Genomic DNA, 15,675 nt, shown 5'->3' on the forward strand with positions numbered 1-15,675 from the left:
CTCTGCTAAGCCATTCAACTGAGGTGTCTTTGGTGGAGTCTTTTGATGCCGAATACCATTCTCCTTACAATAAGCATCAAATCTGCTAATGTATTCTCCACCATTATCAGTCCGAATACACTTGAGTTTCTTTCCCGTTTGCCTTTCAACTAGTGCATGAAATTCCTTAAACTTTTCAAATACTTCATCCTTTGAGTTTAAGGTATAAACCCACACCTTCCTGGAATGATCATCGATGAATGTAACAAAGTAGGAACATCCACCAAGTGTCCTAGTCTTCATAGGCCCACACATATCCGAATGTACTAGATCAAGTACGTTCTCCATTCGAAAAGGAGAATGACTCTTAAACACAACTCTGGTCTGTTTCCCTGCCAAACAGTGAGAACACTTACTCAAATTAATATCACTAACACCCGACAACACATTCTTCTTAAATAAGATAGACATCTCTTTCTCACTCATGTGGCCAAGTCTTTTATGCCACAACTCGGTAGAATCAACATTGTCCACTGCGTTAACAATGTTCTGGATGATCTTCAGACTCGTTATGTATACTCTTGAGTCTTTCTTGCCTCTTCCCACTATCATAGAACCAAGAGTTAGTTTCCAAATACCATTATCAAAACCGTTATAATAACCATCATCATCAAGAATGCCTGTTGAAATAACATTAAGTCTCATATCCGGAACATGTTTTACATTATGCAAAACTAACTCCATTCCTGTGTCAAATTTCAAACAAACATCTCCAATACCAACGATCTTTGATAACCCAGAATTACCCATCCTAGCAAATCCATAGTCACCTGGAGTGTAAGATGAGAAGTGATCTCTACATATTGCAACATGACATGTAGCACCACTATCAACAATCCAACTCATGTCATCATGAGTAAGATTGATCATATCATAATCAATACAAACAAAGAACTCATCCGTGATAGCGTTAACTTCAACCTTATCATCATCACCACCATCACTTTTCTTTTGTTTATTCTTGTCATATGCCTTTTTCTTCTCATTTTTTAACTGTGGACAATACCACTTTGTGTGCCCTTTTTCACGACAATGATAGCACTCAACATTAGAAAACTTTTCTTTTCTTGAGCTACTACGATTCTTGCCTCTTTTACCATGACCTCTACTATGACTTCTCCCTCGCATTTCTGTGACCAAGATATCTGACTGTGAAGAGGAACCTTGTGACTTTCTTCTCATCTCTTCATTCAAAATACTACCCTTAGCCAATTCCATGGTGATAATACCATTTGGTGCAGAGTTGGACAAAGATGTCCTAAAAATCTCCCAAGAGTCCGGTAACGTACCAAGTAACCAGAGACCTTGAACCTCATCCTCAAACTTGATACCCATTCCTGCAAGCTGATTAATAATACCCTGATATGCATTTAGGTGATCTGTAATAGGAGTCCCATCATGATACTTTAAACCCATCAATTGTTTAATTAAGAACAACTTGTTATTCCCAGTCTTTCATTCATATAACTGTTCAAGCTTTTTTCATAAGGCTTTAGCATCAGTCTCCCCAGTAATATGGTTCACTACATTATCATCAACCCACTGCCGAATATACCCACATACCTGTCTATGAAAAATTTTCCATTGAGCTTCAGACTTACCCTCAGGCATACTCTTAGTAAAAACAGGTAAATAATAATCTTTCACATAAAGAAGATCCTCCATTTTACCTTTCCAAACATGATAATTTGAACCATTTAAACTAACCATCTTACTTGTATTAGCTTCCATATTTCACACAAGTTAATCAAATAACCTTAAGCTCTGATACCAATTTGATGGGAAAATAATCACAACGGGCAAACTACAAAGCGGAAACAAACCCGTTTGACAAGCATTTCTCGACCCGTATGAACCCGTGAGGAAACTAACAAATAAGGTATACCACAATCACCACAAATCAGCCCCAATTCTGTCCCAATTCAGCAAATACGAAATAATTAAGCACACACAATACACACGAGACTTTTTACGTGGAAAACCTCTCAAAATCGAGAGTAAAAACCACGTGACTCGTAAGCCACTTAAATTCCACTATCATCAACAAGAGAGCAATACAATAATCCTTCTCTAGCTCAACTAGAGGTATACAACATCATCATACTCTTGAACAACAATAATCAACAAGTATATGAAGAAATTAAAGACAAAAGATGAACAACACTACCAATAAACTGCCCTCTGTTCCAGCAGCAAAATCACGAGCTACAGGCCTTTTTAGACGAATTCAATGGTTTAAAATGTTGGTACTGATGTCAGGAAGACACAGCCCAAATATCGTGAAGATTCAACGGTCGGATCTCCGGGGATCGTCTCTTTTCTGTCCTGGTGTCACTGTAGACGGGAAATGTGTTTTTCACTCTTTTTCTTGATCTCTATATGATCTCTCTCTCTCGTATCAATTGAATATAGCTGCACTTGATTTGAATTAAGATGCCTCTTATGGTTGACCAAGTCAAACAACCATTGGGCCTAATTTTGTTGGGCTTGGGCTTGGATAACTTCCACATAAATGGAAACAATTAAAACCCAACAAATCTCCCCCTTTCCAATTATGAGGAAGAGTTCGCCATCCCGGCGATCAAGCAACATTCCTTGAGCTTCTCACTTGCTAAAGCCTTTGTGAACATGTCGGAACCATTATCATCGGTATGAACTTTATCAAGTTCAAACGAACCATCTTCAAGACGTTCTCTAATCCAATGATACAGCACATCTATATGTTTTGTCCGCTTATGATACATAGAATTTCTAGCCAAATGAATCGCACTCTCATTATCACAAAGAACCACATATGGTGATTGCTTAAACCCAAGGTCTTGTAGAAATCTTTTGAAAGGACCCGTCCTAATCTACCTGGACGAAGTCATCAACATTTGGTCCCATTGCGATGATCGGCTCCAAGTAATGTCCTTATATTGAGCAAATGCACAGCGGAAGACTTAATTCGTACCTGAGAATAAACATGCTTTAAAGTGTCAACCAAAAGGTTGGTGAGTTCATAGGTTTATCATAACAATCATTTCAATATGTTAATAGACCACAAGATTTCATAATCATAAACATAATACACTCGCAAGTGTATGTAAAGCATTCTAAGTGGTTGAGCACTTGGTAACCATACTTAACATTTAATCAACATTGCATATTCCCTTTATTATGAAATCTCACTACACCGTACCAAGTGTAGTCACCAAAACGAAGTACTGTGCAACCGTTGAATACTGGTCGTCCAGTCCGGTTCGGGTTGTCAGGCCCGATAGATCTATCAACAGGATTCGCGTTTACAATACCCATGTAAATAATAGTTACCAAGCTACAGGGAAATATGCCAGTGGTACAACTCAACGTAGAATATATTTTTAAGTACTTGTGTCTATTTTGTAAATATTTATAAAAGCAACGCATGTATTCTCAGCCCAAAAATATATATTGCAAAAGCAATTAAAAAGGGAGCAAATGAAACTCACTTTTGCCTTGAACGTATTTAATTCGACTTGGTCTCCGATAGATATCACGAACCTAACCATATATATAATATATCAACATATTTTCTTTTTAAGTAATCGTTACATATATATATACTTTTAATACTTTTAATATTTTCTTAGTCCGTAGTTAGCAGTCCGATGTTAGTGGTCCACAATTAGTTGCTTAAATAAAATAAATAAAGACCCCACCGTATTCGTATTGATCAAAATTAATCTCGACCCATGGTACCATGTTGTCAAATGACGTGTTGCGTACATAAAGTACCGTGTTGTCAAATGACGTGTTGCGTACAATCATGAGGTCTTATGATTAATCTTCTCGTGTTGTTTACGGGTGGTCCTGAAATATATAAAATCAAATCATAAGTAATTATATATAAAATATCATATTAATTAGAAAAGATATGATTAATTTACTTTTTCTCCAAATATTTTCGTAGCTAAACTAGCTTCGGATACCCAATCTTGTTTTAGTCGTAGTTTCTTCATTACAACTCCGTTTTTGTTGGTTAAACTTGCCACTTCCTTGGATTGAGTCAAATTTTAAGAATATGAACTGAAAATACCTTAGTTTGTATTCAAAATCATAGGTTATAGGTCAAATTTTGGTGAAACTTATGAAAGTGATCATTTTCCATCATAAAAACAACATTTAATGATCATTTTTCTAAAAATACTTACACTTTGAGTTAAACCATGAAATTTTTATGTGTTAACATATTCATAAGAAATATCATTTTTTTCAGAACATGAACTTCCAATTCAAAGTTCAAGATGGTTTTTAATTATCCAACCCAAAACAGCCCCCGGTTGCACTCCGATGACGTAGATTCAGTTTTTAAGATGTTCTTTGTAAAATCAAGTTATATCTTGTTAGGTTAGCATATCATTATGATATATTACAGGTCTTGAAGTGTTTTAAAAGTCAAGTTATAAGGATCTATTTAGTTTGCGAACAAGTTTGAAATCATTCAAACTATGTTCTTGTTGTTAAAATTTTATACCACAAAATAAGATAGCTATATGAATATGAATTGAATAAGATTATGAACAAGGTTACTACCTCAAGTTACTTGGATAAAGTTACTGCAAAAGATAAGAAATAATCTTGGAATCAAAGAGTGGTGGAGTTAGATCAAAAGGTTGGAAGTAAACTTCTTCAAATGGGTGGTTATTTTGATATGTTCTTGAAAGAGTTTTCTTATGGTGTTTAAGGCTTGTAATTGAAGCTAAATGATGGGGAAAATACTTGGAGATGATCAAGTATGAAGTTAGGAGTATTTTGAGAGAGGAATGAGGGTGTAGGTATGAGAAAATGGAGTGAAGAAATGGTGTTCATTTATAAAAACATTTTTAGTTTATAAAGAAAGAAAAGGATTCCTAATTTTGTTTTCTTACTAATAATTCATACTACTTGACAAATTCTAGTTACCTCATATCTAGGGCAGTAATAATGTTGATTAGGATGTTGATTTGATGTGTATATACCAATAGTAAATATGTATAGAAGCTGGGTATGATACGGGTACATATACCCTAGATATACGTATAGAAATATTGAGGAAACGGAACGAGAATTCAAATATAGCTATCTTTTGTGAATATACTTATATTATTTTATGTATTTAAGTCCTTAAAAAGTGATTAAATACATTATATATACGATACATGTATAATCATTATAGATTATAAGTATATATATCAAAGAATGTTACGTATAGTTATCGTTTTGAAAACTTAAGTTAGTAGTTTCAAAATATACTTATAACTTATTGTCATTAGTACACAATGAGATGTTAAACCATCCTTAGATCATGTTAAATATATATGAATACATATATATACACAAATGTATAATTATCGTATGTTATATTGTTCGTGATATCATCGGTCATATTGGACGGTCAAACGTTGTGTAAAACTCTTTTCAAAAACACAAGTCTCAACAATTTGGATTGCTTATCATGTTGGTATGGTTTAATTTATGTAAATATTAAGCTCATAAGTATAATTTGGTCAGAAAATTCCGGGTCATTACAGTACCTACCCGTTAAAGAAATTTCGTCCCCGAAATTTGATAGAGGTTGTAATGGATAACAATAAGAAGGTTTTCATGACAAATATAAGGTGATAATGGAGTTTTATCATCATTGAGTAATGTAGATAAAACGATTCGATTATGTGAAGAATATAAATGAGACTATCGTCAAAGAGTGAGATGAGTAAAATATATTCGTCTTAACCGATGACGTAGTTATGATTGATTTCCGGGATTTAAAGAGAATCTTACGTAATAAGATTTGGTTCTTTGGTGATTAAGGAAATCAGGATCTTCTTTGATTATATGCAATAATTTGTTTCAATTGCTCTATCGGATATTTCACTATAAATTCACCCGTTCGTTTCCTTATTTTCCACGACTCACACCTTCTATTCTTTCTCCCTTGATTCTTACTTTAAAGCATTCATCAATATACTCCATCCAGTCCTGATTCTTGATATACTCCTAACTTTTATATCTGTCATTCTTCTTTTTCATCTACCACCAGAAGAATCTATTTACTTCTACTATACTCTTGTGTTTATAGTGTTTCTAATTCTCCCGTGTCTCTATATTGCTATCTGCATCGATATACACGGTTTGTAATTTTGGGGTTATTATCGAAGTTTATATTCTTCATTATTTTTCGGAGCTTCATGCTTTCGTTTTCTCTTCCCGACTTCGATTCAAGCGAGTAATGGTCCGGAATTCGTAGATATGAAATTCAGAATGAACATAGCTAATGCTCTAAGAAGAAAATGGTAATAGAACAATTTTGATTTGTTAAATTACCAGAATACCCTGGAGAAGACCGAGTCATCCCGAAAAATATTCTCTTGATATGTTTAGAGATTAGATAGAATGTAAGAGTCGTGTAAATGGCACATGATGACGGTACTGTGAATCATCATGCTTCATTAGAAACTCAGCATGACTTACTGTAATATAATGACGTTGATCAAGTGTCATTATATTATACTAATCCATGCTTCAGTTCCCAACACTACTTCAAAACATTCATATTTTAAACTCGAAGGTTTCAGAATTTAGAAACTAACACAGTTTCTTTTATGTTGCAGATATTATGGAGAGATAAATGATCTCAGATAAGAATAGTTGTGAAAATATCGTCAGAAATATGGAGGATATTTATAATAGAACATACGAGAATATCTTAGTATTTCTAATATCAATGGATGATGAAGAAGATTTTTCTGTGAAGGTTTAGAATGAGAAATAAGATGTTTGCTAACGATTTCAGCAGGCACAGAATCATTTGGATTCTTTGAAGGCAAACTTATTCTTTGTGATTTGTCCACAGCTTTCTTCATAGTTTCGCATAATCCGCTTTTCGGTACTAAATTTTCTATCGAGCGTTCCTAACACTCCTTTCTTTATCATCAAACTTTTGGCCATTAAGATCATCTACAACATGCTGCTTCGTCAGCATTTTCAAAGTTAACTGATCTGGGTCATCGGTTATCAAACTGAGGTAGTTTCAGGAGAATTGTGTTTTAGAATGATTAATCGCTGATGGTAATATTGTGGAATATAAAAGGTTCCCCAGTAACAATAAAGAGTACGCATATATATCGCGGTTATAATAAAGTTATTTCGGATGAAAAGTCGGAGTTGACTTGCTGGAGCTGTGACAAAATTAGCTACTTTGGAAAGGGATTGCAAAACTATCTTCGGTAATAACAATGTCAAGGGAACTAGAACAGATACGTGTTAAATGTTTACTCAGTTTCCGAGGGTTTTTCAGATGCATAACTATATGCATCAATCTTTTCTTCCGTAGATAAAGTACGGTTGGTTTATCCTCTCGATTGAGGTGTTTTTAAGAATCATGATAGATTTGAACGCTGATTGTAATCGTCGAGATACAATGAAGTTTAAGATGAAATCAAGTGGCAATCTTGAAGAAATGTTTAGTTTCATATATTATAATCAATATTTTAATTCATTTTAATTGTCCAATGTCATTAGTCCACAGTCGATAGTCCACAGTAACAGTCCAATAATTCATATATAGTTTAATATATAATATACGAATTAATTAATACGTGTCGTGACCCGTATACGTCTCAGACTCGATCACAACTCAAACTATATATATTATTGTAGAATCAACCTCAACCCTGTATAGAGAACTCGATCATTACTGCATATAGAGTGTCTATGGTGATTCCAAATAATATATATAGATGCGTCGATATGATATGTCAAAACATTGTATACGTGTCCCGATATTTAAAGTGCGTAAAATAATTACAGAAATTAAATGACGATAAATAAAAGTGCGAAAATTAAATTGCGATAAATAAACTGCGATAAATAAAATGTAATCAGTGAGCTAGGAATAGTTAGCTGGAACAGTTAGCGTGGATTCTTAACAAAATTTTTCATAGTTAATTTGTTTGTTTCTAACAGATTTTATTTTGTCATATGTTTTCTTCATATGCCACTTGTTGGATTCTGGGAAGTCAAAATCCAAATATGAAATTGAATGAAAATGGTTATTCTGCAGTAAACGGATACGTATATCGGTGGTTGTAAGTAGGATAGTAAATGACTATTGAATCAGCTTCAACGAATGTACAATGTAACTTATTAAAATGAAATTTAATTATTCCTCGGGTATTACCTACCCGTTAAAAAAAAAATTCACCATTAATATTTTGTACAAAAGAACTTTTAATTACAATCTTTATGAAAACATATATATTTTCTTCAGATGAAATCATGAATTTAATGTGTTAATATGATATTAATCTCATTTGCTTTTCGGTTTGAGCTAGAATAAGAAATCTCTAAAACTTTTTGAAACCACATATTCTTCGCAGAATATCAATGAAGTTATGGATCAATACTTCATCGTTCATTATTGTTGGTACTCCTTGGTATCTATGGTGCGTATGATGTTGATGTTTGTGGGACAGATTATGATGTCGAAACGTGTGATGCGGATGTTGTTTGTTAGTGGTGATGATGGTATTGTTGATGTTATTGATGGTGGTGCTGATTATGCTGCTGGTGTTGCTGCTGGTGTTTGCAACCTTCGCACCATGTTCTCCAAAGCTGTCACGCGAGCGCGAAGTTCGTTAACTTCTGCTAGTACACCGGGATGATTGTCGGTTGGAGCTAGCGAATGAACAAGATTTGTAATACGGGATAGTATATAATCGGGACGAGATACTCTAGAAATGAGAGAGAAAATGGTGTTTCGAATAGGTTCGCCGGTAAGTGCTTCAGGTTCATCGCCAAGAGGACAATTTGGTGGATGGAATGGATCACCTTCTTCTTGTCTCCAGTGATTTAGTATATTACGAACCCATCCCCAATTCATCCAGAATAGATGATGGGAAATTGGTTGATCCATTCCGGTGACGCTGCTTTCGGAACCCGAATGGAAATCCATATCGGCATAACTGTCGGAATCTGAAGAATTCGAACTAGATGCGGAATCCATCTTGTATAATGGGGAAAATGAATTTTTGGTATGGAATAGATTATAGGAGTTAGATTTGGTACTCTTCAATATATAATTTACATATGTATATATAATACCAAAATCCCGTAAATTACGGAGAATCTTTGAAAAGATATCAGTCAAAGTTCGCAATAACAGATATGCTAAGATAAGAATTCGTCTATACACTATCAATGCAGTAAAACGTGTCTAGACTTATGAATGATAAGCAGGTAATTTCCTAAGGATGATAAGCATATGATTTCTGACTAGAAATGATAAGCAAAACTTTTGACATGTAGACACGGTCGAAGTCCAGACTCATTAATGCATCTTAACAACTACTAGTTAGACACACTAATGCAAGACCTGGTTCGCTACGACCACCACTCTGATACCAACTGAAAGGACCCGTCCTAATCCACCTGGACGAAGTCATCAACATTTGGTCCCATTGCGATGATCGGCTCCAAGTAATGTCCTTATATTGAGCAAATGTACAGCGGAAGACTTAATTCGTACCTGAGAATAAACATGCTTTAAAGTGTCAACTAAAAGGTTGGTGAGTTCATAGGTTTATCATAACAATCATTTCAATATGTTAATAGACCACAAGATTTCATAATCATAAACATAATACACTCGCAAGTGTATGTAAAGCATTCTAAGTGGTTGAGCACTTGGTAACCATACTTAACATTTAATCAACGTCGCATATTCCCTTTATTATGAAATCTCACTACACCGTACCAAGTGTAGTCACCAAAACGAAGTACTGTGCAACCGTTGAATACTGGTCGTCCAGTCCGGTTGGGGTTGTCAGGCCCGATAGATCTATCAACAGGATTCGCGTTTACAATACCCATGTAAATAATAGTTACCAAGCTACAGGGAAATATGCCAGTGGTACAACTCAACGTAGAATATATTTTTAAGTACTTGTGTCTATTTTGTAAATATTTATAAAAGCAACGCATGTATTCTCAGCCCAAAAATATATATTGCAAAAGCAATTAAAAAGGGAGCAAATGAAACTCACTTTTGCCTTGAAGGTATTTAATTCGACTTGGTCTCCGATAGATATCACGAACCTAACCATATATATAATATATCAACATATTTTCTTTTTAAGTAATCGTTACATATATATATACTTTTAATACTTTTAATATTTTCTTAGTCCGTAGTTAGCAGTCCGATGTTAGTGGTCCACAATTAGTTGCTTAAATAAAATAAATAAAGACCCCACCGTATTCGTATTGATCAAAATTAATCTCGACCCATGGTACCATGTTTTCAAATGACGTGTTGCGTACATAAAGTACCGTGTTGTCAAATGACGTGTTGCGTACAATCATGAGGTCTTATGATTAATCTTCTCGTGTTGTTTACGGGTGGTCCTGAAATATATAAAATCAAATCATAAGTAATTATATATAAAATATCATATTAATTAGAAAAGATATGATTAATTTACTTTTTCTCCAAATATTTTCGTAGCTAAACTAGCTTCGGATACCCAATCTTGTTTTAGTCGTAGTTTCTTCATTACAACTCCGTTTTTGTTGGTTCAACTTGCCACTTCCTTGGATTGAGTCAAATTTTAAGAATATGAACTGAAAATACCTTAGTTTGTATTCAAAATCATAGGTTATAGGTCAAATTTTGGTGAAACTTATGAAAGTGATCATTTTCCATCATAAAAACAACATTTAATGATCATTTTTCTAAAAATACTTACACTTTGAGTTAAACCATGAAATTTTTATGTGTTAACATATTCATAAGAAATATCATTTTTTTCAGAACATGAACTTCCAATTCAAAGTTCAAGATGGTTTTTAATTATCCAACCCAAAACAGCCCCCGGTTGCACTCCGATGACGTAGATTCAGTTTTTAAGATGTTCTTTGTAAAATCAAGTTATATCTTGTTAGGTTAGCATATCATTATGATATATTACAGGTCTTGAAGTGTTTTAAAAGTCAAGTTAGAAGGATCTATTTAGTTTGCGAACAAGTTTGAAATCATTCAAACTATGTTCTTGTTGTTAAAATTTTATACCACAAAATAAGATAGCTATATGAATATGAATTGAATAAGATTATGAACAAGGTTACTACCTCAAGTTACTTGGACAAAGTTACTGCAAAAGATAAGAAATAATCTTGGAATCAAAGAGTAGTGGAGTTAGATCAAAAGGTTGGAAGTAAACTTCTTCAAATGGGTGGTTATTTTGATATGTTCTTGAAAGAGTTTTCTTATGGTATTTAAGGCTTGTAATTGAAGCTAAATGATGGGGAAAATACTTGGAGATGATCAAGTATGAAGTTAGGAGTATTTTTAGAGAGGAATGAGGGTGTAGGTATGAGAAAATGGAGTGAAGAAATGGTGTTCATTTATAAAAACGTTTTTAGTTTATAAAGAAAGAAAAGGATTCCTAATTTTGTTTTCTTACTAATAATTCATACTACTTGACAAATTCTAGTTACCTCATATCTAGGGCAGTAATAATGTTGATTAGGATGTTGATTTGATGTGTATATACCAATAGTAAATATGTATAGAAGCTGGGTATGATACGGGTACATATACCCTAGATATACGTATAGAAATATTGAGGAAACGGAACGAGAATTCAAATATAGCTATCTTTTGTGAATATACTTATATTGTTTTATGTATTTAAGTCCTTAAAAAGTGATTAAATACATTATATATACGATACATGTATAATCATTATAGATTATAAGTATATATATCAAAGAATGTTACGTATAGTTATCGTTTTGAAAACTTAAGTTAGTAGTTTCAAAATATACTTATAACTCATTGTCATTAGTACACAATGAGATGTTAAACCATCCTTAGATCATGTTAAATATATATGAATACATATATATACACAAACGTATAATTATCGTATGTTATATTGTTCGTGATATCATCGGTCATATTGGACGGTCAAACGTTGTGTAAAACTCTTTTCAAAAACACAAGTCTCAACAATTTGGATTGCTTATCATGTTGGTATGGTTTAATTTATGTAAATATTAAGCTCATAAGTATAATTTGGTCAGAAAATTCCGGGTCATTACATCTTTTCATCCACAATAGTTCTTTGCACGCTTCTGTTGCTGCCATATACTCAGCCTCGGTCGTAGACAATGCAACACACTTTTGTAACCTTGATTGCCTTGAAACTGCTCCCCCTGCGAAAGTCATCAAATATCCAGAAGTGGATTTCATGTTATCTTTGTTTCCTGCCATATCTGAGTCTGTATAACCAACAAGCACCGGCTCTCCATTTCCGAATGTGATACCTAACTTTAAAGTACCTCGTAAGTATCTCATAATCCATTTAACTGCTTCCCAATGCTTCTTACCCGGATTTGACATAAACCGACTAACAACACCTACCGCATGAGCTATATAAGGCCTAGTACACACCATAGCATACATCAAGCTACCAACCGCTGAAGCATATGGAACTTTATCCATCTCCTCAACATCCTCCTTTGAAGTAGGGCAATCTCTATCTGTTAGCTTAAAGTTGTTAGTAAGAGGGGAACTAACCACTTTAGCATTCTCCATGTTGAATCTACTAAGCACCTTTTCAATGTATTGCTCTTGTGATATATGTAACGTCTTAGCACCTCTATCTCTAGAAATACGAATGCCAAGAATCTATTTTGCTGGCCCTAAGTCTTTCATTGCAAAAGACTTGCTCAATTCTCACTTCAACTGCGCAATTCTTTTAATATTTTTACCAACAATTAACATATCATCAACGTATAACAACAATATGATGAAATCATCATCACCAAACCTCTGAAAGAAGACACAATGATCTGAAGTTGTCTTTCGGTAGCCTTGCTTTCCTATAACCGACTCAAACTTCTTATACCACTGTCTAGGTGCTTGCTTCAACCCATATAGACTTTTCTGAAGTCTACAAACATAATCTTCTTTACCCTTAACCCGAAAACCTTCAGGTTGCATCATATAGATTTCCTTATCCAAATCACCGTGAAGAAAAGCAGTCTTGACATCCATCTGTTCAACCTCAAGATCAAGACTAGCAGCTACCCCCAAAAACCACTCGAATAGATCCCATCTTCACAACCGGTGAGAAAATCTCATCAAAATCAATACCCTTTTTCTGGCTGAATCCTTTGACGACTAACCTAGCTTTGTACCTTGGTTGTGAAGTAAGCTCATCGGTCTTCACTTTGAATACCCATTTGTTTCTCAAAGCTCTCTTGCCTTTAGGTAACTTCACCAGCTCATAAGTATTATTCTCTTGTAAGGAATTCATCTCATCTTGCATGGCTTCACCCCACTCCTTCTTATGCTCATCTTTCATAACTTCTGCATAACACTCTGGCTCTCCCCCATCAGTGAGTAATACATACTCATCAGCAGAATATCTAACAGAAGGATGACGGTCTCGGGTAGACCGCCTAAGTTGGACAAATGGGGGCACATCTGGTACTGGAATCTCTACCTGCTCCGGAGCATAATCATCATCAGTATCATGTTCATCATTATAAACATCATCTCCAACATGTTGTGGAGTAACTGGATCCAAATCAACAAGATCAGCACTAGGTTGAGGAACTGAATCTGTCTTATCAACATCTTTTAACATCTGATCTTCTGTAAACACAACATCTCGGCTTCGTACGAGTTTCTTCTGAACTGGATCATATAACCTGTACCCAAAATCATCTTCACCATAACCTAGGAATACACATGGCTTATTCTTCATATCAAGCTTTGACCTTTCATCTTTGGGAACATGAACAAATGCTTTACATCCAAAGACTCGTAAATGACAGTAAGAAACATCTTTGCCGCTCCAAACCCTGTTAGGAACATCAAAACGCAAAGGTACACAAGGGGTTAGATTAATAATATGAACTGCCGTATTTAAAGCCTCACCCCAAAAGGAATCGTACAACCCTGCATGTGAAAGCAAACATCTAACTCTCTCAACCAAAGTTTTATTCATCCTCTCTGCTAAGCCATTCAACTGAGGTGTCTTTGGTGGAGTCTTTTGATGCCGAATACCATTCTCCTTACAATAAGCATCAAATCTGCTAATGTATTCGCCACCATTATCAGTTCGAATACACTTAAGTTTCCTTCCCATTTGCCTTTCAACTAGTGCATGAAATTCCTTAAACTTTTCAAATACTTGATCCTTTGACTTTAAGGTATAAACCCACACCTTCCTGGAATGATCATCGATGAATGTAACAAAGTAGGAACATCCACCAAGTGTCCTAGTCTTCATAGGCCCACACACATCCGAATGTACTAGATCAAGTACGTTCTCCATTCGAAAAGGAGAATGACTCTTAAACACAACTCTGGTCTGTTTCCCTGCCAAACAGTGAGAACACTTACTCAAATTAATATCACTAACACCCGACAACACATTCTTCTTAAATAAGATAGACATCTCTTTTTCACTCATGTGGCCAAGTCTTTTATGCCACAACTCGGTAGAATCAACATTGTACACTGCGTTAACAATGTTCTGGATGATCTTCGGACTCGTTATGTATAATCTTGAGTCTTTCTTGCCTCTTCCCACTATCATAGAACCAAGAGTTAGTTTCCAAATACCATTACCAAAACCGTTATAATAACCATCATCATCAAGAATGCCTGTTGAAATAACATTAAGTCTCATATCCGGAACATGTTTTACACTATGCAAAACTAACTCCATTCCTGTGTCAAATTTCAAACAAACATCTCCAATACCAACGATCTTTGATAACCCAGAATTACCCATCCTAGCAAATCCATAGTCACCTAGAGTGTAAGATGAGAAGTGATCTCTACATATTGCAACATGACATGTAGCACCACTATCAACAATCCAACTCGTGTCATCATGAGTAAGATTGATCATATCATAATCAATACAAACAAAGAACTCATCCGTGATAGCGTTAACTTCAACCTTATCATCATCACCACCATCACTTTTCTTTTGTTTATTCTTGTCATATGCCTTTTTCTTCTCATTTTTTAACTGTGGACAATACCACTTTGTGTGCCCTTTTTCACGACAATGATAGCACTCAACATTAGAAAACTTTTCTTTTCTTGAGCTACTACGATTCTTGCCTCTTTTACCATGACCTCTACTATGACTTCTCCCTCGCATTTCTGTGACCAAGATATCTGACTGTGAAGAGGAACCTTGTGACTTTCTTCTCATCTCTTCATTCAAAATACTACCCTTAGCCAATTCCATGGTGATAATACCATTTGGTGCAGAGTTGGACAAAGATGTCCTAAAAATCTCCCAAGAGTCCGGTAACGTACCAAGTAACCAGAGACCTTGAACCTCATCCTCAAACTTGATACCCATTCCTGCAAGCTGATTAATAATACCCTGATATGCATTTAGGTGATCTGTAAAAGGAGTCCCATCATGATACTTTAAACCCATCAATTGTTTAATTAAGAACAACTTGTTATTCCCAGTCTTTCGTTCATATAACTGTTCAAGCTTTTTCCATAAGGCTTTAGCATCAGTCTCCCCAGTAATATGGTTCACTACATTATCATCAACCCACTGCCGAATATACCCACATACCTGTCTATGCAAA

This window comes from Rutidosis leptorrhynchoides, chromosome 4 (assembly GCF_046630445.1).
Source record: "Rutidosis leptorrhynchoides isolate AG116_Rl617_1_P2 chromosome 4, CSIRO_AGI_Rlap_v1, whole genome shotgun sequence".
NCBI lineage: Eukaryota > Viridiplantae > Streptophyta > Magnoliopsida > Asterales > Asteraceae > Rutidosis > Rutidosis leptorrhynchoides.